At 43.7% G+C, this 25,726-nt stretch overlaps 1 long non-coding RNA gene across 1 annotated transcript; it reads right to left on the bottom strand.

Annotated features, from left to right (window-relative positions):
* Positions 1-3,915: 3,915 nt before the first annotated feature.
* Positions 3,916-22,441, bottom strand: LOC148216173 (uncharacterized). The gene is made up of 4 exons (XR_015795930.1): positions 22,326-22,441; positions 20,964-21,127; positions 20,266-20,395; positions 3,916-3,994 (listed from the first exon to the last, which is right to left on the bottom strand). It is a non-coding gene; the product is annotated as an uncharacterized LOC148216173 (long non-coding RNA).
* Between the last annotated feature and the right edge of the window lie 3,285 nt (positions 22,442-25,726).

The following is a 25,726-nucleotide window of genomic DNA, read 5'->3' as shown; positions in this document are numbered from 1 at the left end:
ATGAGAGAGTCTGAAAAACATTGCTTTTAAATTATCTTGGTAGACTCAGACCCAGCCTGTCTGTTTAGTTCTGTTTATATCTTAATACTTCCTCTTCATCCTTTAGAGCTAGTGAATAAACATACTTTGAACACATTGTTCCATAAATTATGCTCTTGTTAAGTTTATGAAGATTGTTTACAGCCTTTGTGAAGAAATGGAAAATTCTCTCTTGACATCAGCTCCTACATCTATCAACATAATCACAGACGTGCTATTTTAATGATCTGTTGGTATTCTGAAATGAGAATGATGACCTTTGCGTTAATTAGTCAATATGCAGAGCCTACTGAGAGGGAAGGTGCAAAACTGAATAGGACCTTAGATTACATCTTCACCTTTCTAAAACTGAAGGCAATATTTAATTTGAATTATGACTATGGTATCAACTGAACATTCCTTCTGTGTGTCTTAGCATCTTCGTTCTCTGAGGAGTAATGAATAAGAAAAAGAAAAGGGAATTATCGGTACCCTGGAAATCAGAAAAGTGCTGCTTTGATTCGCAAATAGAAAGACTTAAAGTCAACAGGAGGAGGGTGGAAGTCTATGCTCTTATGTCTCTGGAGGGGAGTCAACTGCTCTTCTCTTTTGGATGCCCCTAAGACTAATTTCCCCCTGGCGTTGAGACGGGCAGGCGTCTCCTTGGCAAGACACCTGGAACAAGCCAGTGGAGCAAGGTGGGTTTAGAGGGGATAGAGCACTTTCCCCTAACTGGCACCTTCCTCCCGCAAAGACTTAAGGAAGCGGAATCCCCCCCCCCCCCCCCCCCCAGTCATACTGGCAACAGAAGAGCATTTATTCTTAAGGAAAGAAAAGTCATTGTGATTCATACAAGGTGAAATCTCTGAAGTACGGAACTGCCTCTGAGGGGACTGAATTTCTTCAAGCAAAAGGCAAAGTAAATTCCTTATTGTATTTTATGTTGTTTTGGGGAGGGGGTTATATGATGTATCTGACAAAAGCAGGGAGAGGGAAGGATGACTGCGAGCAAAAAAGTTGGCAGTTGCAAGTGAACATTTGAGGAGATGGGTATTTCCGCTTCTCCCCCTTGGGTGGATTCAAGAGACATCGGTAGACTGCACAGTTGACTGGTTGGTGGGCTTTGGGGATTACGGCTGATGGCTGTCTTTTGTAAACAAGGGGCTGGCGTGGACTCCCCGTTCCAAATGGCGCTGGAATGCCTTCGCCTCCTTAGCAGCTGCCTAAATTCCTTTCAGAGCATTTCCCACCCACCTCTAACTCCTCTGTTGCCAGGCAACGGAGCCCAGAGAGTCTCCGCCAAAGCCCCTCCCGCTGCCCTGCTCTGTCAGCTGGTGGTTGGCCTGTTCTACCTGCGAGGAGGCCATGCGTGCCAGCGCCAGCGTGGCCAGGCCAAGACCGCTTCACTGGGGACCGCACGCTCCTCTTTGTGTGCCTCCGTTGCATTTGTGTTCCAATTCACCAGCAAGCTGCCGAGGCCGCTGCTCTTAAGAAGTGGGCTATTCGCTTTTAGGGTGATACGTTTATTCCAGTTATGCTCCTGGGCTATTTGGGAGTGGAAAAAATGGCCCAAAATATTTAAATAAGGAGGTGATGCAAATGTGCTGCCGCTACCATTCCAGAAGCCAGATGTTCAAGAATGTTACAAATTAGGTGCAATGAGCACTTCTTTTTCAAGCAGAATTGTATGGACCTGTTGTGGATGAAACCCAAGAAAGCTTGCACTGCTTGACTAAGGACTGTTGCATGGAAGATGGCCTCCAGATTCAACCACTATGCCCACCAATTCTCTGCTTCCACATATCCCTGGGGCAACATGGGGCATTTGTGTGGTTATGTGTAAGCAGCTGGAGTTGATTTGAAGCAGGCACTTTCGGATTCATTCTCTTGTGTTGCAGTAATCTTTTTTCTCAAGTACCTTTCAGTTTTGGCAGCCACAGTAAGGAAAGGCATAAAAAGTCTTGATGACATATGGTTATGGATTAGATCAAGTTTTATAAATGAACCACTTTGGACCCACTGATTTTGGTGAGTCTTGGTGAGTATAGCTGAATTTGGACCATCTTTTCCAAGGGGATTCATTTCATCCTTGCTTGCCAAGAACATCTATATCCATCAGTTTATTATTCCATTTTGGGACAGGAACATTATGCAGAATGCTGAAAAGTAGTGAAAAGCAGTAGGTAAAATAAATTAAAGGCAGTAGATAAGGGCTCCAGTAGTAATGTATGGCTGTGAGAGCTGGACCATAAAAAAGGCCGAGCGCCGAAGAATTGATGCCTTTGAACTGTGGTGCTGGAGAAGACTCTTGAGAGTCTCCTGGACTGCTAGGAGGTCAAACCAGTCAATCTTAAAGGAAATCAACCCTGATTGCTCATTGGAAGGATTGATAATGAAGCTCAAGCTCAGATACTTTGGTCACCTAATGCGAAGAGAGATCTCTTTGGAGAAGACCCTGATGCTGGGAAAGATTGAAGGCAAAAGGAGAAGAGGGCGGCAGAGGATGAGATGGTTAGATAGCATCACTGAAGCAATGAGCATGAAACTGAGCAAACTCAGGGAGGCAGTGAAGGACAGGAAGGCCTGGCGCAATATGGTTCATGGGGTCACGAAGAGTCGGACATGACTTAACGACTAAACAACAACAAGATAAGGGCAGGGAATCTAACTAGTTCTAATTTCCATCAATTACATTCACTAAGTTTTTCCACAGCTTTCTATCTTTGCAAACCATGCTTGCTTCCACCATGTCCTTGTGTCAATTCATATAGCATCTTTTGTTCTTTAAACTTCTCACCTCTTTCTTTCTGAGAAACTGATCATCCCCACCCAACCTCGCCTTTCTCGGTCTTCCCATTCCTCAAAATCCATTCATTTATATATTAGAAGTATGAGTGCTTTCAACAGAACTTAATCATGACCACTGTTGGTGTCAGCGGCTGTAACAACATTGGGGTTCTATTCCACCATACATGGAACAAGGTCCAGGGTGTTTGTTCTACAAAACCCATGTCTGTCTCAACCTGCATATGGGATTTGGAGACAATCGGCTTCTCAGGTGACAAGGGTGTTGGGAGGATGACTAAAAACATTTGCTAATGTTCTATAGAAAGTTACTAATAATGTCAACAGCAGGTAGCACATTTGATTCTTACACACTTTTTAACCTCTAAGCCTTTTAAAATCTCACTGGCATGTCTTGGAGGTTTCAAATAATAATCTTGTTTCCTATGAACACACACTGTTAAATGTCCCCAACTGCTGTGCATTTTTCTTTCATTGTGATTTATGTAGAAGTTTTGTTCTCTTATTATGAAACTTGCTTCCAACTCATTAAAACTCCCCAAATAAGAACGAATAATGTTGTTTGTGCATAATTTGCCAGTAGTATGAGCTACATAGCTAGAATATGCTCGTGGCTTTTCCAAAACTATTAGCATATTTTCTCTCCAGATATGTAATTTTTCTTTGAATGAAGAATACAGACATTTCCCTATCTTTTCTGATGTGATAATAAGCATTCACAGTCACTGCAATTCCCTTGTGTTGTAGCAGTTGGTATTTTACAAGAATTGGCAATTCTTCAGCCTTTAGGGGTAGACCTTTTTAAAAAGGGAGGGGGGGGGGGAAACTTACAAAGGTCCAGTTGGTGGAGATATTCTGATATTCAGGTTAGGCCCAGAGAGACTTAGCTACAGTTCATATAAATAGCTACCTTCTGAAATGCCTTCATTTAAAAAAAATCACTTTGTGTTTCTGCTTCTTACACTCATCCAGTTTAATTTTAGTTAATTTAAGGAGGAGGAGTGATTGGCATAATCAAAGGTAGGAGTTTATTACTTCTCCTAGCAGAAAGAATTAGCAACATCACGTCTTACAGAGAAAGACCCATTATTTCTTTATTATTCCTTCCCTCCTAGAACATGCTTGTGGCTCATCTGTTGAATATACAGCAAGACGTTAGCTCTTCTGGTATCTATGGAGAGAGAGAGAGAGAGAGAATAACTGAGCATTGTCTCATAAAAAGAGCTAATGAAAAGGGAGATGTTTCCAGGCTGTGGCTACAGGAGGACAAGTAACTGTGGAGTCACAATGGCTGCAACAACTAACGTGACAGTGATGTGCAAATGGCATCAAATGCCTGCTGTTTCTGGAGTATCCTGATTCTGTTGTATTATTTACCAGATCTGCTAGAGGAGAGGCCGAAGCATCTTCACAGGCAAAGAAGTGATGCTCCATGCCTGCGTAAATCTGGCCTCTACTCATTTCAGCTGAACACATGAAATAAGAAGGGATGAGGATGAGGATGAGGATGAGGATGGGACGGGCCATGCCATGCCTCCAGCTGACCCCTAACCATCTATGACTCTCATAAAGTATCTCATTCTGTTCTGCTATATGTGCTCAGGCATGATTAAATGTGATTAATTTTAATGTAATAAGTATTATTACTTTTATATTGTTGTAGAGGTAGAGAGATCCACACATCTTATGGGTGCCGATCCAGTCAGTCTGCACTGGGCTCTGCAGGCTTCCCAGCACCCATTTCAGTGCCCTCCCCCTCCCCCTGCCCCCCCCCCCCCGCTTAGTCCAGACTTTGCTTCTCACCACAGCCAAGCAGATACCTCTGCAGCATTTGCAGGCAGGTTGCACAGAGCCTTTCTCACCGCCATTCCTCAGTAAATGGGAAAACAAGGTTGTGGAGCGGAAGAGCCTAAGGAGAAATTCTACAGAAAGAATCTGGATGCTTAAGTTACACAGCCGAGTCGTGGGGCTGGGGGCGAGGGCGAGGGCGAAGGCCCGTTTGAAGGGAAGCTTCTAAATGAGAGTTTTGCGATCGTGGGATGTCTGACAGGATGGCAGCAAAACACCCGTTTTCCGAGTTTGAAGGGATCTGCATATCCTGCCTGGTTCAATGTCTCAGGCGTTTGGGAATAATTGATTACTGAATTCAAATTTGTTTTCTGGAGGCGTTGTGAAGAATTCTTCTCATTAGGAACGTATGTGTACCAAATATTTTGGCAACTTGAAAAGGAAAGTAAAATAAATGCATAAATAAATAAAAACAGAAGTCTTTCAAGCATATGTTTCCTGCGTAATATACGTAAAGTTGTCCTGAAGTGCCGCCCTGAGTTTGGTGGACCAGGCAGGGGGCCCATTTTATTTAGGAGGATCCAAGTTCACCTTTCCGCTCAGCCTCCCTGCATCTCTCTCTCTCTCTCTCTCTCTCTCTCTCTCTCTCTCTCTCATGTCCACGTTTATTCCTGGTGTTCGGTCGTTCAGTTTGTCACTCTTTGGGAACCTGCGGGACGTTGTTCGGCAGGACTCCCTGCCAGTAAGGACTTCTTTGAGGCCTCGCAAGCGTGTGGCAGCCTCTGTTCCCGAAGGGGTTCACTGAAGCAAACAGTATGGCCAGCAGGCCCCCACCTTCTGCAGGCACCTGCACACAGCCCTGTTTCAGTGGACCTCTTCCAGCCTTTCTCCCAAGTACCCGACATCTTTCTTTCACGGCTCCCTAGGACCCTTTGAGCCTAGGAAGGGAAAGGTTTAGAGTTTGCATTATGTTAGTTTACCCTCTTAATATAACCTTAGTTTTTCAGTGTCGATATTGATCATCAGATCAACTTTTGCATGCTCCTCTTTCACTTACAATTAGAGATTTCTTTAAGTCTTCCTTGCTTCCAGCTGTCAAAGCACATCTGAAGTTCTTGATGTTTCTCCCAGCCATTTAATTCCAATTTCTGTTTCTTCTAGTCAGCATATCAGTTACATAAAATCAAATATGTATGTTAAATAAATAAAGGGACAATATACAACTCTGGTGCACTCTTTTCCCAATTTTGAACTATCTGGATATCCAAGTTCTAGCCTAATTTTTGCTTCCCGGTCATGATACAGAATCTTCAATGGGCTGATGAGGTGGTCTGGAATATGTGTGTCCTTAAGGGCTATCCAGTAGCTGTGGTGGTCTACACCGTCAAAAGCCTTTGTATCATCAAAAAGCAAAAATAGACTTCTTTCTGAAACTCCTTTGCCTTTTCCATTATCCATCAGATGTTAGCAGGGTTATCTCAAGTGCCTCTTCTGAATTCAGCTGGTACATCTGGCAGTTCTCAGTCCTCATATTGTGGAAGTCTGGACAGCAAAATCTTGAGTATCAGCATATGAGATAAGTGGAACTGTTGGTTAATTTAAGTGTTATTTTTAGCACTGCCTTTTTTGGTATTGGAATATCAATTGATCTTTTCCAGCCCTTGGTCAGTGCTGTGGTTTCCATACCTGTTTTCAAACTGCACATAGCTTTTTCACTTATAAGATTTTCAACAGTTCTGGTGATATTTCATTGACTCCTACATCCAACTAATTAACAGAAAAAGACATTACAGAGAAAAAGAAAATACTGTAAACAGAGTTAAGAAAATAATATGAGTCTGAGTTTATGGTATAGTCTTTGGGTCATCCTCCGTTAATAGATTCAGTCTCTGGGGATATTGTGAAGCGGAAGATATGCATCTCTGATTGATTGAAAGTCACATTAACAGTTGTGGGAATATCAATTCAAAATGTAGCCATAGTTGGACAGGTTCCAGCCATGAGAATTAATGCTCTGGCTTCAGCACTCGTACATTTTTAACCTAAGCTGTCCTCCAAGTTACTTGTAAGAGGAAAAGGAATTGGGGAAGACCCCGATATGCTCCTTAAACAAGGGTGGTAGGATGAAAATAGCATTTGGGGAAAAAGAGAGGTCCTCTTGAAAGGGGGCATTTCTTCCTGTGACTTTGCCTTCTAAGTTGGCTGAGTGTGGATTGTTCTGCTCGCCCTCAGCAGCCAAATGTCTATCATGGTATTAATGGGGCATAATAACAGAGATAATTGGGCACAAACCGTCTTGCCAGGCTCGCAATTGCGGATGAAATAATAAGACTGCAAGGGGAAGGGAGTGCGATTCCTGATTGTTTCCTCTCTGCAAAATCAGAAATGACAGACCTACGTAAACAAGCTTGACAGCTAAAATGTAAAACATGTTTCAGGATGACAGTAATTGCTGGGGGTGATCTGGAAGCTCTCGAGGACTACGATATGATACCTCGCAGAGCCGCAGAGTGGGAAGGGGTCCTGCAGGCTGCGGAGTTCTTCCCCCGCTCATCGCAGGAGTCCCAGTCCGAGCATCTGGCAGACGGTCGTCCGGCCTCTGCTCGAGCGCCTTGAGGGAAGGGGAGCCCCTGCCTCTTGCAGTCTTTGGCTCCGCCATCAAACCGCTCTTGTGGTTTGGAAGGTTTTCCCAATGTTCGCTTGAAATCTGACTTCCTGCAGTCTAAATCCATTTTTCCGAGTCCTGTATTGTGAAATAGGAGAGATGAAGGCCTGATCTTCTTCTGTGTGACATCCTTTCAGGGAGCTGAAGAGGACTATTATATGTCTTCTCCAGATGGCTTTTCTCAAGGCTAAACAAGGCAGCTCCTTCCATCACTTTTCACAGAGTTTCCAGATCTCTTGGTCCAGCATCCTTCTTAGGGCAGACTCAGAATTGGATACAATATGCTAGGTGGGATCTGACCAAAACAGAAAAAATGAATCAAGTAGTGCTCATTAGTTTGGGGGGGGGGGGGGACAACTTCTGTGTGACATCACACTGACTCATATTCTGTCAAGATCTTTTTCATACATGCTATTAATAACGCAAATATCGCCCATCCTAGGCATATGCTAAATATTCTAAATTCTTTCAGTCTCTGTAGGATTTAGTTTCTAGTGCCCTGATCACCCTCTGATTCCCTTCCAGTTTCTTTGTATTCTTCTCTAAGTGTGTGTCCACAACTGAACCCAATATTCAGCGTGGAATCCGACCGGTGTGACATGCAGTAAGCCATTTATTTCTTGTGATTCAGGAACTGTACTTTGATGCAGCCCAAATAGCATTTGCCATTTCTGCAGCCACACCCCGGTGCTGACTCATCACCAGCTTGCATTCAGTTAACTTATTTACACACATACCATGGCTAAGATGGGTATTCCCCCATCTCCTGTCTGTGCATTTGATTTCTGCTCTCCAAGTGAAGAATGTCCAGGTGGCTAGACTGAAGTTCTCCACAGCCTCCTTTCTGAAGATAGGAACACGGTTTGCTCCCTTCTAGCCCCATGGCGCTTCATCAGTCCCTCAGGATCATCTAGCACCATGCCAGTCCTCTAGGATCTCACCTAAGTGACAGTTGGCCCAGGTCATCCTGCATTCATCCTGGGTAGTTCACATATTAGGAAGCACAGGACACCAGCATTTCCCTTTCTGACACAATATATTTCTTTCTGCAGTGATAGCTATCTAACTAAGGAGTGACAGTTAAACAAGAGAAGACCGGTTTCTGAGATAGCTTCATCAAGGTCCCAATCCAGAATGCCAGAGGGATTTTCTATGGGAAGAAAATACCACCAAAGGACTGTAAACTGTGCAGAACTGTCACTATCCCAGCGCTTCACCTAATAAAGCTCTCATTGTTCCAGCGAGGGCAGATGAAGGTGGATTGTGACTTGACAATAGATCTCTGGACCGTTTGCAATAGATCACCAACGTGTCTGAATGAGCAGTAATAAATAAAATAGATTTTTTTAAAAAAGAAGTTGCCATTGCTATTTTTTGCTGAGTTCCTAACTGTCCAGCCATAGTTTCCCTCACCTATTCACCACGAACATTATTGGATTGCCTTGAGCAGGTCTGATCCCAGCTACAGGAGAACTCTGGTGTCTGAACTGCAAACATCCCAGTGGCCATTAGAGGGCATAGAGGGCACTGAGGGCTTAGGGTTTTCTTTGCCTCCTTGCCTCCAGCTGGTGGTCAAATGGGATTCTGCAAGACGGAGAGAGGCAGAGAGACTGCAGTACCTCAGGCAGATCCGTAGATCTCATAACAGTATATCCAATCACGGTAGTTACTACTGAGTACTTCTAACACTTACCATTTTTTCTTTTCTAATTTTCCAGCTTCCAACTTTTACAGCTGTAGACAGTTGTAATACTTTCTAGTTACCAGTAAATATATCTTATGTTGTTCTTTTTTTCAGTGCTCCAACTAGCTAAGGCTGTAACTTTACTTGCTGCTCACTCCTTGAGTTTTAGACAGTGGCCAGTTTACTTCTTGCAGAGGCTTCTGAGGCTGATGGTCAAGAAGGCACTTCCACTGTCAGGCACCCCCTGGGGTTACGGACTCCTCAAACACAGCTGTGGAGGAGATGGAAGAAGGAGGGCAACGGCTGCAGAAACTGCCTTGCTCTGAAAACCCGTCTTGTGCGGGCTCTTGTTTTCTGACGGGTTCCTCGTCGGTGCTCATCAGCAGCTCCAACATGCCAGAAACAACGAACCCTTCCGAATTTGGCCTGCGCAAGTGGTCAGAAAGTTGTTCAGTTCATACTTTGATGTTTACTTAAAATGTCTTCACACGCGGAACACAGAACCCTTCAAATTTCAAAAGAGCAGCGGTGGGAGAAAGCAAAGCTAGTTATTATGGCTCCCAACATTTTTAAACCTCATCAGTTTTAGGAACTTTTTATTGTTGTTAGTAAGTGAAAAGAGACTAATTGAGGCAAACCCGAAAGTTCTGCTTTCTTTCCACGAAGTCTTAAACACCAGAAACATCTTGCAGCTCACGCTATTTAGTCCAAGGTGCACATCTACATTGTTAAAATTAGTTTTCAATTTACAAAGGATGTTTACAATTACAGAATAAATGTCCCTTCGTTAATCTAAACTATTTTTGTTTAACAGATAAATTAACACCCCCACCCCCCGAAAGAATAAAATAAAGTACGCAATTCAGTTTCTCCTACATTTTTCTCAGAAGTTCCTTTGATTACATTGGACTGAAGGAATAAGTAAGCATAAGATCAGAGGCTTAGCTTCTCTGCAGAACTAATAAAGTAAAAAAGAGAAGTCTTTTTTTAAAAAAGAAAAAAGTTCAGCTAAAATCATGCTTTTAATTACATGTGCTTTGCTATCAAAATATTCTTCAGTGCATACAGGAAGAATTGTATGAAATTAAATGTGTGGTGAGATGCAAGTGAAATGACTTGTCCAAATGCAATTTAATGCATCTAAAGCAGGGTCATCAAATTTAGGTTTAAATGGGTTTTGAAATATCACTCCTGCCATGGAAGAGATGCAATCAGAATGTTATATTGCCCACCATTATGAGATGTCTAAAAACAAACATTAGTGGTCATTACAGAAATATAATTCTAATCCTGGATTTCAGCATATATGTCTTCCCACTTTTACTTCCAGCAGCACAAAGTAATGCTCATTTAGGATGTCACTTTCTGTTTCCATGGTTACTGAAACCCTGTCCAGGGACCTGAATGTTCCCTGTGAAATCCTGGGACTCGGGCGAGCCTTCTCCGGCCAGAGCCACAGACCCCGACTTCAAAAAACATTGAGGGCTTCGATCAGAGGTGCTCTCTAGAATGAGCTAAAGTTATTTCAAGGCACTGATTATTTTATTTATTTATTCACTCACTCACTCATTTATTTATTTATTTATTTATTTAATCTATTTATTAGATTTATCTTCACCCGTCTCTCCTGATTATACCTCACTGGTCTCAAGTTGACCCCGTGGTGATTCAATAAAGCCTTTTAGACAATGTGTTTTCAAACCACTGTTATAATATATATTATTCCAAATAAAAATCTAAAAAGGGGAAACCCTTGTTTTCCTTTTGCACAAGATAAATGACTGCTCAGGTGTTGAGGGAGGGTTTACATTTTATGAGTCCCCTAGGCAAGCTGTAAGACAGATTATGTGCTCACAAAAGCAAGTGGCTTCACCTTGTGCAATAATGCGCAGCGAGAATCATTCCCTTAAGTTGGGAAGCATAAGGGATGGATGGGGTGGGGGTGGGGGGTGGGAGGCTAAGTCCCAGGCCCTGGCCAGGACCCAGGCCTTCTCACCCCCAAGCCCAATTCCTGGCTTCTAGTGTTGGCGGCGAGCAGAAGAATGAGAGTCTGGGATGGGGTCTTTGGAAGAGCTTTACAAATCTCCCAGCTTCGGCAAATGCTCAGATTATGTGAGAGGGAATGATAAAGGCTCCCTCCTGGTGGCACCACATGGTTTTCTTGGCAAGATTATAGAAGTGGTTAGTCACTACCTTCTCCCAGGACATTTTTTTTTCGACTTCCAAAATACAGCCATGCAGGTTCTGGTGGTTTCTCATCCCAACACCAAGCAGGCCCAATCCTGCTTCACTTGGGAGCTCAGACCAACTGTTGATGCCTGAGGAGATAACCAGGCTTTTAAGATTTGCTATCATTTCGGATTATTTGTTGCACACACAAAACAACAACAAAACAAAAACCAGAAAACGGTGAGTTCTCGTCCCACCTTAGGCCTGAAAGCTAGCAAGGTGACTCTCTCAGCCCAACCCACCTCACCGGGTGGCAGTTGTGGGGAAAATAGGAGGGGGAGGAAGGAGTACTGGGGATAAAGGCAGGATAAAAAAAATATTCTAAAAAATCAGACATTTTGGAGATAGAGGAAGAGGGGGATTTCTGGATCTGTAGGCTAATCACTTGGGGGCAAGCAAGGATTTGGAAACAAACAGAGAGAATGGAGGGGAGAGATGGACACTCTGGCAGTTGACTTCTTTTAAAGTCATCCTAACATGTCCAGCAACCACGCGAAGGATGGATGCCCCAAGTACCTACTTGGCAGCTTCTTGTGGATTCATCACCATGCCAGTATTTGTACAAATATTTCTTTCCATAATAAGAAAGAAATATGTCTCAGCAGAGCAGGTATGTTTGTGAAAGAGGCATCTTTATTAAAATGTATTTAATTAGACACGGTTTCTTCTTTGCTTATAAATCAGCCCCTGGAAACAGATGACTGTTCATTCACAGGAGAACCAGATGAGAATTAAAGGAGACCCTTTGCCCCCAGCTGCTGCGGTTTCAAATTGAGGAGCAGAAAAAGAGCAGAACTTTTGCTCTTTTTTGGGCCAGAATAAATGAAACCCACGTTGTTAACCATCGGAGACCACTGAGTGCTTGCATGGCTGTGAGGTTTAACTGTCACACTGTTTCTCTGATGGCTTTTCTAGAAATCTGCAGGGTTGGACCAATTTATCCTTTGTGAGTTGTGCATGTGCTCTGTGGGTCTGGCACTTGGTTTGACCGTGATTTACTTCCCAGCAACATCCCTGGGATTAAAGAGCAATTCTGTAGTGGACAAGGGCAGTCATTTGAAGGTCTTTCTTCTGCTTCTGGAAGAACTGGTGCTGGGGAAGAAATCCTGGGGTTTAGGAGGAGCCTGTAGAAAGAAGCCTCCGATTCCACCGACATCTCTCAAAAGCAGCCACAAAAACCTTCCAGCTGCTTTCTCTGCTGAAGCTGGAAAACAGCCCCAGATGTGGCCTTGAACTCAGGTAGGTTTGAACCTGGGCATTAAGGTGTAGGAAGCGTAAACAACCTGTTGCTTCTTTGCTTCTGTTCCTCAAGCTTTTGCTGACATAGTGACTGTGTGGTTAAAAGTCAGTCTAAGTGCTATTAAGGAAACTGGAAATGCTTTTGCAAATAGGGAACTCGTGAAAGTTACAAGATGCTGAGCATGTAAAAGTTATGCTGATGGTAATAGTTTTATAAGAGGAAACGGAGGGGAGATGTGGTTAAGCCAGAAAGGACATATGTCTCGCCTGCTTCAGGGGTCATGAAAAGGGGACACCTCTGCAGTTTTCTCTTTTCCCTAAGTAAGGTAAAAATAAAAATAAACATTTTACCCTTCTCCTATATGCTTTCTGATGACAAAAAGGCATAAAGGCTGTTGTAAACTGTTTTAGGGTGTGGCTGTTCTCTTGTCTTCTTTCTGCCAGCCGGACAGAGAGTGGTCCACCCTGCTTTTCTCTTGGCCAAAATAAAAGCTGAACTTTCTTTGGAAAAACCTCGGTCTAGAGTCTCATTTGAAATTATAGATTCTGGGCTAGAAAACCTTACAAAGGGAAGACCAAAAGGTTTTAAGAGAATCAGTTGCTTTATTAATGGAGAACATTTGTAGTCCCAGGTTGAAAGTGTGGTGGAGCTTGGTCTTCTTCTTGCAACATTTCATTACCGGGTGAGGCGAGGCTATCGGTACTCGGAGAGAAGCTTTTTGGTTTCCTCCTGAAGCTGTTTAATGTCAGGTTTCTTTAATGCAAAAGAATCTCTCTCTCTTTCTCTCTGTCTCTTCAGGGCTGTTTTCTCTTCCCAAGCGACAAACGAACGAACTGAAACATTTCCAGCTAACCCAGGCTAGATCCACATCACAGGATCATGAGACTCGAGAAACTAAAATTACAACCATTTTGTTTGTTTTTGGACCCAGGACAGAGCCACTATGGAATACTTGGTTATCATGGCAACAGAATCAATGCTGAATGGTTGCTAAGTGGGAAACTTGACATCCATCACACAGAATGCATTACAATGAGAGCATCTTCAGAAGAAAATCTTCTTTCTTGTCAGACAGGATCTTTTCCAAGGCTGAAGCACAATCTCATAACTCACCAAGAACTAAACATGACATTTGGGTTTATGAATGTGGGGGTGGGCATGGGGAAACAGAATAGCACCTGATTCAACAATGGAGCCGAGAATCAGCTGCAAAGTACTTGCTTCACAGACAGGCAAGGGTTGCTTTGTAAAAAAGGGGACAGTTCAGCTTCTGTATTCTTGACATCCCCAGACAGAGGTTGCAGATGATTTTAAAAGCAGCTTTGGACGAGCACCCTCTGAAATGTTGGTTCCCAGTTTACATTTTCACTTCCTGTCCCCAGCTTCAGTGGTTTTGTGTGAAGTTGCACAAACACACAGCAAGGGAATCATCTCACAGTCCACCGCGGAGAAGGAGAGATCAAGGAAAAGAGAAGGGCCCGGGGCGCGTGGTTTCGCAGCCCAGCCAAGGGAGGGGCACGGCCCCCTCTGCTCCCCAGGGGCAAGGGCTGCCTGTGTGGGGAGCCTTTCTCCTGTCAGCAAGGAACACAGGAACACCGGGAGGGTCTCTTCCGCAGTCAGACTCTCCTACAAAAACAAACGGAAGGAGTGGGCGGCCCCTTCTTTCCATGCCGCCCCCAGATTTTATCCAGAACTCCCTTTTGCAGGCTGTGCATTGCTGTGCTCACTCACAGCAGCAGGTGCAGAAAGAGCAGCAGGTACAGCTTAGGGGGGAAAAAGGGGGGGCGGGTCTTCAGAGAAGGGGATTTGCAGCATTGCAGTATCCTCCCTCCCTCCCTCCCTCCCTCCCTCACATTAGTACATGGATGCCGGCTCTCCTCGAGCAGCCCAAGGCCGCGCTTAGCCCGCCCCACAGCCGTGTCCCACAGCAGGTGAGGGAAGGAGACGGGGTGGTCTCAGGACACTCAGGGAGCATCATGGCTGAGTCTCCAACTTCGACCCTGCGGCCACCGCCTCACATTGGCTACAACCAACGGGGGTGTGTGTGTGTTTGTGTGTAAAGCCTCTGGATTCTGCCCAAGAGATTAACTCCCGCAAGCTATACCTCCCTGTCTGGGCTTCGTTGGACCTAAGAAACTGTCAGCTTATTAATAGTAAAGTGAACCCATGAGTTTATTTTCTGCCTTACAGATGATTTCTGTCTGCACGGGTTACTGGCAAGTGAGAAATCTAATCAGATAGTTTAAAATGAAACTGGGGTTGGTGATGGGGAGGTTGGTTAAAGCCTACAAAGCTGTTAGGCGCTAACCGAATAAAGAATTCCGATTCTATCCAGATCTTATATGCAGCTCTCTAGCCGTGTATTTTTAATAATTGAACAGCTTTTGCCATACTTTGGCCAAAACAATTTTAGTTGCCTTGGAGTAGATGGTGGACTGTATGACTATATCAGTTTTATTTTAAAAATCTAGTTTTATTTATAACTGTATGGCTACAAGAGATTTGCTTGTAATGCCCTTTAACCAAGCTTTATTAAATATTATAATAGAGAGTGTTGTATTATTTCACAGCCCCAAACTAGACACTATGATGTGAAATTTGTCACATTTATCTGTTGTTTTTTCTTAAATATCCAGATTTTGAGTTCAGATTGAATACATCATTGGTGGGAAAGAACAGGCTGGGGAAAGGTGGCATAAACAGAACTTGAAGAATTTCCACAGCATAAAACAGATGGGACACATTTAATTATTTGCTAGTTTTACATCTTGCCTTTTCTCCGGGAGCTCAAGATGGCTTCCATGGAGGTCTCCCTTCGCTGAATCCCTGCAACTACCCCCATGTGTGCCAGGTGGGCTCAGAGAGAGGGACTTGCCCCAAAGCACCCAGAAAACCTCTGTCTGAACCTGGACTTCAATCTGGGACTCCCCGTCTTTGTCCGGCACTTCTGCACAAGACCAGGCTTTCACCAGGCTTGAGATTCTTGTTCAGAACTATAGAAGTTTCAAGGAAGCATGGATGGGTATTATAAAAATCACATTGAACAAAGGCTATATTGTGTTACCAACATAAATCTGAGTTCAGATTTTGATTATCTCTTGTGCCAGAGAAGGCAGGAAGTAATAGCTTGAGCCCAACGTCCCTCAGGGCTCAAAAACAACCACAATGAAACAAACCTGGATGTCTCTTGTGCAAGAAAAAATTATCACGCTCTACAAAATGGCATCTCTTTGTTTCTACGGCATAGTTCTCAAAGACATTTGCCACAAAGTTCCTGATAGTTTTATGGAGATTACTGAACATAATCTTCCCACATTCCAAATTATTATGACAAGAGATATGACAAGATTTTTAGACTTTTTAAAAACCAATTTTATAAGTGGTAAGCATGTCTTTTACCGTCTTATTGAATCTGTATAATTACAGATAATTAGCAAGATAGCTATATCAAAAATAATTACTCTTGAAGACCAAAAAGGCAAAAAGACATTTCTGCTGCTTTGGCACTTATCAGTTCTGTCTGTCTTGAGTTGCACTGATACAGCTAGGACCTTCTTCCTTCAGCCAAGGGCTGCTTTGTCCCTTTGACCCTCTTCATAGCTGGAGCACCTCTCCCGCCACCCACATCTTCCCAGGCTACAGGTCTGGGGTTCACGCACAGTCCACGATTTACCAGCACCAAAGGTTGTTGTTTCCACCAGCATCTCATGTAGGGCCTCTGTTTGCTCTCTGTCATCTACTGAAGGTGTGGCTTAGGAGAAATGGGCTTGAGAGATCATAACATTACAATAGATGGCTTCCATTTCAAAGTATTTGACCAGCTAATTACTGTACAGTTTGATCTATCTTTCCCCCTAAATACCACCCTTTAGGGACCACATAAAAAAGTAGATGTGTGAAGACCACGCGTAGAGATGAAGCACAACGCAGTCCAAAGTCTTATGCCAGCACTAGGATGTCCGTCTCCCTCTCAGTTCACATGACCACATCCCAACCTATTATTATTCCTCTGTGTGCCTTTTTTTCTTGGCCTGCTGTTAGAATATTTTTCAGTTGACTGGGGCTTCTAGGGGCCACCATGTACACTAGGCTTCTTCTAGCACATGGATGAATGGCTGGAGCATGCCCACAGTCCAGACCCCAGAAGGAGCATCTCCGCTGTATGCCAAGGAGTAGCAGCCTGGGAACGGTCACCCACTCCCCCATCATCACCCTCACCCCTCCCAAAAGCAAATGCAGTCAGCAAGGGATGAATGGCATGACGCTTCAAAGAAGAGGGAAGGAGGGGCAGGAAATGGCTTTTAAGGCCCTTCACCACAAAGAAAGGACAACTGCTTGTGGAAAGGGTGAACCCATCTGCTTTGCTATCCCCTCTAGTGGAGGAATATGCTGGTTTTCCTAGGAGGCTTCTCTGGGTCGCTTTTTATGTTCCCAGTACATGAAAGCATCTTGTGCATCTTTTCCTCAGTTGCACAACTGCTGACTATGAATGGCTCAGGAGCCCTTTCTTCCCCCAAGCAAACTCCCTTTCATTTTCGGCCCGTAAATTTCTCTAACAGTTTTTTAAAACCACATGTTGACCTGATGTAATCGTTTTTTTTTTAAAGTAGGTACTGTTTGATGCAAATTTCATTGGTGTCTCTTTTCTCAGAGCTTTTAGGACTGTAGGTATATCACTGGGTAGGAAAGAAGGGATTTCATTTATTTATTTATCAAGCTTGTAGACTGCCACCACCACAGGACTCTTGGCAAGACATGGAGTAAAAATAGATAATGTAACATAAAAAAATAAATACAGTGGTACCTCGGGTTACGCACGCCTCTGTTAATGAACTTTTCGGGTTACGACCAGCTCTGGCCGCAAAAATTTACCTCGGTTTGCGAACTCCGCCTCGGGGTATGAACAGGATACGCGGCCATTTTCCCTCCCGTGACACGGTCGGCGGCCATTTTTCCACCCCTGACACGTGGTCCGCGGCCATTTTCCACCCCAACATGTGGTCCGTGGCCATTTCCCCCGACACGTGGTCCGCGGCCATTTTCCCGCCCCTGACACGTGGTCCACGGCCATTTTTCCGCCCCTGACACGTGGTCCGCGGCCATTTTTCCACCCCTGACACGTGGTCTGTGGCCATTTTCTGCCCCTGACACGTGGTCCGCGGCCATTTTTCCTCCCCTGACACGTGGTCATAGGGAGGGGGACTCTCCCTCCAAGCAATAGCCTCCATGCCGGAACGGATTAATGGTAATTACATTGAACCTTATGGGGAAATTTCCTTTGGGTTGCGACCAATTCGGGGTGCGACCAGAGTCACGGAACAAATTAAGTTCGTAAACTGAGGTTCCACTGTATAGGACAATTAAAATCCAAATGCAGAGCATGGCATCAGGCCCAAAATTGGGTGGCAGGCTGAAAACAAGGAACTAGTGAGTAGCAAAAGAGAAAGGCCCTGGCAGCATCTTTGACCACATCCCAAAGGCCTCGCCCAGAGATTGCACAGATGTTAACAGGGCAGGAGGAAGACAAGAACCCCGAAGAGCATCAAGAGAAGATCATCAAGGGACTCAGCCCTTCGATTCACCTCCATCCTCTGGGAAACAGTCAAGCAAATCAATCCACTTATTATCAACAAAAACGCATCTGAGGGAAAGGCATGTACTTGGGGCTGAAACCATTTCTGGCTTATTTGGCACACAGAAGCCTGTAAAAATGGCTTTCTTTTCTGTCTTGGAAGAGATGGAATGATGTGTCCCAAGCTCCAGTTGGCTGCTCTTCCATTTCAGTGTGAAAATTAATTCAGGTGAGTCCAGGATATTGGAATAGAGCTGCCATGAGCAAAACATGCCAGCTGTGCATCGTCAGCTCGTCTGAGAAATCCACTGAGGTCTTAACCTTTTGCCATCAACAGCCTAATACCCTTGCAATGGAAACTATATTGCTCGGAGCATCAAGGTGACATGAAATGAAATGGTTCAAAATCCCTCCTCTTCCAGTGTTGGCAATTATTAGGGGTTGATTGGCAGCTTGCTTGAAATATGGGGGGCAGCACAGCACGGCGGAGGATTATTTGAAATCACCAGCTGCCCTTCCATTTGGGCTGTTGGTTCCGTTTACTGAGTGGGACCTGGAGGGTGGTGAACTGGGCAGAAGTGGACAGCTGATCCCGAGATCACTCATTGGAACTGATAGTGACCGAACTGGATGCTTTTAAAAGGGCAAGGCTTTGGAGTTCTGTTCCCCTGTGTACTCCAGGTATAAACCAGCCCAGTTTCAGGCCAGATAACTTGGTGAACCTCAGATAAGCTGACGGTCGATGCGCTGGTCAGAGTTACATCTGCTTTAAGCCTCAGTAGGCTTGGTGGCTGCAGGTCCCTGAGGGCTGGCAAAGCTCTTCTCCTCCAGTCTTCTCAGCTTCCCTTTCTCCAGCCATTGCTCCATCCTGTCTCCAAGGCAGCTTATGCTTTTTGAAAGATCATAGGTTTGATTCCTCACGCTTTTATACACACCCTTCCTAACAAACTTATTTTTTTCAGGTCTTTTTTGTAATATACATTCTGTGGGAACTTATGCATGTAAGCGTTTTTAGTACTTATTTTTCTGAGGTGATACTAGCATTATGAAATTTGGAAAAATGAGGATATTAATGGTTAGCAGTGTTTCTGTTGGGGATTGGGTTCACACAGTCAAACTGAGTAACTCCGTATTAAAATGGGAACTCAAGCTATTTCTCCCCATCTCTGTCCTTGCTTATTTTCTTTCTTTTAGGCCCCTGGACAACTTCCATCTTGCTGATGGTTCTGCTTTATCTCTCATTGTTTTACTGCAGATTTCTGTGGTTACATTTTAATTCTGTGAACTGCTCTAGAACCACCAAACCATTTTTTGTTTTAATTAAAGGGTTTGGCTCCTAACTTTTTACTCTGTCATGAAAAGGAACTTCCATTTAGAAAAGAGGGCTTTCTGTAAAGGAGCCAATTTTCCCAGCCAGCTCACCACTTCCTTGTTTCTAGTCTGTGTCATCACATTCCCTTTTTCTTGCCCAATGACATATCTTCAGTTTTAATTCCAGACAAACCAACAACTAATCTTTCACTAAAAGAAAGCACATGGCAAACTTTCTGAAAAGTCTGTTCAGTTTCCGAGCTATTGAAATAGGGTTGGGAGCATTGCCAGAGGAACCAAAGACTGAAACTTCACAAAAAGTGCTGCTTCTATTATTCAGGAATACAATGCAATGCTTGAACATAAGCTTGGGAGAGGTTGCGTGAGCTTTCTTCCATGGTTTTCCGAGAACAATTCTGTCATTGAGGAGGCTGCTCTTCAAGGTTATACCTTCCAAATACGTTCTTTGTAGGTCTTCTGGCTCCAACCACAGTAGGCCATCTAGGGATCATGGTTGGCCTTGCAAAAGTTATTTGGAATATGGAGGGATGCTAATTTGGCCAAATAGTATCGCTCAGAATGAGCTATTTGGTCTAAATATTATTTTAAAAATCCTATCACATGTTTTTATTTCAAAATCATTTGTTGCAGCTAGCTTTTAAAAAGTCTAAAAGAATTGATTTAGAAAATGAGGATAGAAAGACAGATATAGGTTTGATCGATCTAACATTGACATAGAGAGCTTCTGTGCCAAAAACATCAGCTTCTTTTGGGGTGAACAAACTTATTTTCCATTTTTTTTTCTTTCTTGTATTGTCTTTCTGACAATTCAACTCTTCCATTAAAGGAAGAAGTACAGTGCAGATTTGTGCTACATTTAATTAGCAAGAACTATTCAAACATAATTTAACTGCCTTAACCTGAAATGTAGAGTTTGATAACGTATAACTCACCATTTTGCAAACCAAATGTAGATTTTGATTGTCCAGAGCAGATTCCCTTGAGACTGGTATCTTCTCTATTGAACCAAAGCATCAGAAATACCAGGGTTTCAATATTTTGTTCACGGTATGTCCTTTTGCACTAAAATAAGTGGAGGAGGTAAAAAGGAGGAATAAACAGAATGGCAAATTTTATTCTGGGAGCCTAAATAATTGCCCACAGTCTACAGAGAGCAAGTTGTGCATTAAGAACCTTTTCTGAACAGGCATTTAGCTGGTGTTCTATCTCCTTGCTCTCCCTTTTTAGTTCTTTAAAATTAAAATAATGCATAATAAAATAATTAACTACTAGGCTGGATTTGGAGGTTAGTCATGGGCTAATTTTATATTATACTCATAAACTGCAGCACAAACAATGATGTTACTCCTGCTTTGCAAACCATAATGAAAAGAAATAAAATTTGCTGAATTTAGAAGTTGCTGCTGGACAATGTATTTACCATTTTATTTCATACTGCTTGGTTTTTATAAAGACTGCTTGTAGTTGTGGCAGGAGACAATTGAATCATTAGCAGTGCTAGGATTCTATGAGTAGTGGCAAGATTTCCTCCAGGTATGAATTACTTCTACAGATGTTTTAATTTGGGCCTATCTACATTCCCTTGAGATGCAATAAAAGCTGTAATAAAAGCTAAAAACAAGCAAGATACCTTGATATCCCTCCTCAAGAAAGCGGCACATTTTCAGGAGATGTGACTGCAGGAAGAAGCATCGGGTTGGGAAGCCGAGTTCGGTGCAGCATCACAGTGACTAGGCTGACTTTCTGATGACAGTCCATGGAAGTTTCCCTCCGGATCCAAACTCTTGCAAGGAACTAATGAGGCAGCCAAAGCTTCACTCACTCCATCAGCATAATGAGTCCCTTAACAGGGGTATTTAACATTTTCCAGGGCTTTCGCAGAAGGCCACATCACAACCTCCCTCCCTACACAAACCTCATAAAGATGTGCAAAGATCCCTATTCACAGATTTGCAGAAATTTATAGCCACCTTGCCAAAGCACCAAGCAAAATGTGATTCAACTGAGAGACCTAAAGCAGAAATAATGAGCGTTCCCGTCTTTTATTTTTGTATTAATTGACCCAAGAAAAAATGTGGCGCACGTTGATGCATACATGCGCAACTAACCTGTTTCACAAGGTGAATTCCCATAAACCCCTGCAAAAATATGTTAGAAGCAATGAGATGGGGAACTCTGCAGAGGAATCGCTGTCTGAATGACGAGTAAGGTAACTCTCCCCAGAACATGGAGTCCCTCCTAGCTTTCTCACCAACCTTCTGAGGTGGTCCTCTTTGGAGATGGGTTTTCCATGTCCCCATCTAGTCTACCGCCATGGTGGTCTCCCATCCAAGGACTAACCAGGGGCAGTCCTGCTCAGTGCTTTTAAGATAGCCAAGGTTGGGGAGGTGCTAAATAGTAAAGAACTGGGAAGGGCAAAGTTTATCCCACTGGGCTGGAAATGGAAGGATTCTTAACCCGGTCTTCCTAAAGATTGGGTGCCTCGTGGGCAGATAGCAAGTGCTTGGTCCTATACTAAAATTCTTTGGATAGGGACCTGCTTGGCAACTGACTGAGCAGGTGGCCTGGTAGACGCACTGAATGAGGGCCACGCTGCAGCGTCTAGAGAGACAGATGTTGTCTTGGCCCAGTTCATGGCTGCTTCCCTTTTCCTGGGGGATAAGGAGAGATGCTTACGCCTGAAGCTCAGTGGAGGACCTAGTAGCAAGCAGCCTTGCAACTCAGGGCTCCAGGCCTTTGCTCCGAAGGTTTTCCCAGGCCTGAAGCAGCTTCATCAGGCTGCTGTCCTGAAGGGAAGAGGCGCTGTGCTGCGCTGAGCTGGTTTTGGTTCGTTCTTTGGAAAACAAGTTGCCAAGCTCTGGCCTTCCCCCCACTTATCCTAGGGGCAGCTCTTGGGGGGACCAGTGCAATGCTGATGAAGTGAATGTGTGTGTGGTCTTCCTGTGAGAAATAGGAACAGGAAAGCCAGCTGTTGTGCTTTTTCTGCCCTTACCTTGGACTTTGAGGAAGGTCAATTATTCGGGAAGTCATTTCTCCCAAAAGAGACCATGATCTGCTCCTGCCTGGATTTCTGAGCTGCAGATGTGATTGCCAAGAGGAGCATCAGCAGATCTTTGAAAGAGACACAGAGGCTGCACGGAAGCCAAGATTAATGCTTGGCATGCCAGGACCATGCCACAATCAAAGCGAAAGCATGCAGTGGGAGGAATCAACCCAAGAGGCCTGAAAACGAGCAGCCACACATGGGAGGCAGCTGACGGCAAACGTTACACAAATATAGCCACGTGTGGCCAGAAGAATCCCTTCTCCAGCAGGGCTGCCTACAGAACGCATCAGAAGACACATCAAAGGCCATCCTGACCATTTCCATGGAAAGAAGCAGCAGCTGGTCTTCCTCCAGTGCCACCCAATGGCTCATTTCACCCGGCTTGCTGTTTCCATGACCTTGGATAAAAATATTCTCCCTTCTTGCTAGCCAACTTTTTCCTAACTAGAGATGAAAGCCAGTACTACTGGTGTGTCCTTTTGCCCTGATGGTTTCCCATCACCACAGAGCTTAACTACTTCATTCATGTCCTTGATTCCTCTGCAGCTTTTAGGCTCTTGGACTGAAGTGGAACCACACACAGACTTCCAGAATGTAAGAGGACAAATGGTGGATGGTCAGATGGTTCTGCTGCTGGTTCATATATTGTGCTAACCCATTGTTTGTTAAGCCATGACTTGTTGAATAATTCACAACTGGATTTATTGATCCTAGTACCGTTAGCCATTTATCAACCATATTATGGTGTACAGCAGTGGATGAACTGAGTCAAAATGAATTGAGATGGGCCACATTTTAACATTTGAGAACCTCAAGTGATATTGGTTGTAATTCTGTTTTCTAATTCCGTGAGAATTTCTGTGATAATGCCGAAGCTAGAATTTGGAAGGATGTCGCTTCCTGTTCAAAGTGAGCAGTAAATATGCTTACCCACCTTGTCACTGAACTGCTTTCTTCTGCTAGTGAGTCTGTCTTCCCCTCCAGCTACTTTATTCTTTTGTCTGGACCCCAGCTAGCTTTAAAGGAAGATTCAACATGTTGTTTGTTTGTGTGCATATTCACACATTTTTTCCATGCCGCCATCTGTTCCTTCTCTCTGTTCTTTCTGCCCTTCCTGGTGCCGACAGATTTCCCTCTGAAGCCCTTTTTCCTTGTGCTCATCCTGCTGTGTTTTAGCCTCCTGTCCCTTCCCTCAATTCATCTTACTGAAGGCCGAGAGTTGCAATTTTGACTGCGCAGATTACTTTGCCAAACTATTAACTCATACTTTCCCCTGCAAAATGTCCCGTAACCATTCCACCATCCCAAGTAAGACTTGGAGGAACCAGGTCCACTGGTGATTACTGAGCCTCATTCTGGAGTCTAAAGAGATTTACCCCCTGCGTAGTTGGTGAGGAAGTTCAATTTACTCATCAACCTGTGAAATTTACTCATCAGTTTCCATTTAGGTATTGGTGTTCCTAGAGGCACTCAAACAGATTAGGAGAATTACATTCCTTTATCACATTAGTGTTTTTGTAAGAATTCCCTCTACTGTGCAAGGGCTTTTCTTGTTAGTTCTTGCTTTTCTTCAAGTATGAGCTTGCCTTCCACAGCCCTCTAGCAGGATGGAATGGAAGAGCAAGTGAACCACGTCTGGTGTGCAAGATGTGTGTAAATTCATAAGCATGACTATCAGTCTCTCCCATAGTCCCCAGTCTACCATTTCAGAAGGATGCAGCACGGAGACCCTCCTGAAAGGAAATCTTTTACTGTCCCTCCCCGTCCCCTGCAAATGCATATTTAACTCAAATAATCACTTGGCTGAACTCAGAACAGGACAGATTCTATAGAACCAGGAATAGGTCTATTCAGCGGGTACCCCAGTAATGCCTACTGTGCCGAAAGAGAAATGTTGCAGGCACCTCCCTCCTCTCTTCAGTGATACCCGTGAGAGACTCCCACTTAAATCCCATTAAGCTGATGGGACAGTTTATCTGAAGACTGCACTGCATTTGAAAAGTTGTTCATATCTGCTCCATCCAACAGAGCTTGCAAGGTTGTGTAACACAAGGAGGGGTGTGCACAGGGTATGGCAAAAAAGTCAAGATGCAGCCGCAGCGACGCAACTCAAGTGCTGCCTGTTTTTACGTGACCCTGCCTCTGTAGCGCCAGCCTCCCCCCAAGGAGACTTTCTCTTTGCCCACACTCCCAACCGTAGACTTCTTCCGCATGGGCAGAACTGATATATATCATTTCCAAAGTAAGACCCCTATAAAAACCTATAAATTGTATGTTCCCAGCCTATAGAACTGCCCTTGGAAAAAGTCCTGTTCATTCTTTCGCATCCATTCACTTTGTTTCTCAGAAGTGAAAGGTAGCACAAAACAAACAGTATTAGAAATGCTGTTCTGATCAGCTTGCTTGCTCAGTTTCTCGTCCATCAAATCCTCCACATATCCCAATGACTTTGTACTATTCTGTGCCACCCGTAAGAAACAACCTTTTTTAAAAAGCTTTTCTCTTGCTGAAAATATATTCTTCGCTGTACATACTCAATAAATCCTTCATCTAATATTTTTTCATCTTTCGGTTATTTTGATCTCTTTCCAACACATTATTTTGCTGGAGCAAGCAACCATCCAGCAATGGAAAGGCTGATGGTCTCCACGGGATTTCTCTTTTAATCTCTTCTTTCCATCTTCCTGTTTTCCCCCTTTTATTTGAATTAAGCTTTTGCATTTGAATTTGTCTTTGAAATACAAACTCTGCACCAATAATCTAGATGGTATTTTCTGCATGAAATTAATTACAGACCTAGATCTGTACAAGACAGTCAAACTGATCCCTAGTAAAATGAAACCACTCAGAATTAGCTTTCAAAATGGACAGAAAGGCTCATGGTATGGGGCAAAGCAAGACAGAATTTGAAGTACAATTGTGCACCAAAGATGAACATGTAATTGTTAAAATGTATAAACTTTTACTGACATTTGAAACAGAGGAAGAACAGGTTAAAGAATGCATGATACAGTGGGCTAAGAATTTTGGTTATAACATACAAATATTATGTGAAATTTGATGTTAGAAGAGTGATTCCACATTTCTGGCAATAAATGAACAAGCCAGATGTAGCTTTGTGATGTTTTCTTTAAGGAAGAGAACTCTTTCTTTTACAATTTACTTATATCAGTGATTAAGACTTTTGCTCAGTAAGGGTTGTTTCGGTAGAAAATTGCTTCTGCCCTGCTGGTTTTTCATGGGGGACGTGACCCTGCAGAGCATTTGGCTGCCTGGACGGGAGTTTCGTCCCCCATGTTTAAAGGTCTTGAAAGAAGGGTCTTCAAATCTACCTGCACAAGAGAACC

This window comes from Python bivittatus, unplaced genomic scaffold, assembly GCF_059951505.1.
Source record: "Python bivittatus isolate LINGU-HERP-01145 unplaced genomic scaffold, Pbiv_v1 ctg000210_np1212, whole genome shotgun sequence".
Lineage (NCBI taxonomy): Eukaryota > Metazoa > Chordata > Lepidosauria > Squamata > Pythonidae > Python > Python bivittatus.
Note: the sequence above shows the minus strand (reverse complement) of the source record. Positions and strands in the feature narration are given on the sequence as shown.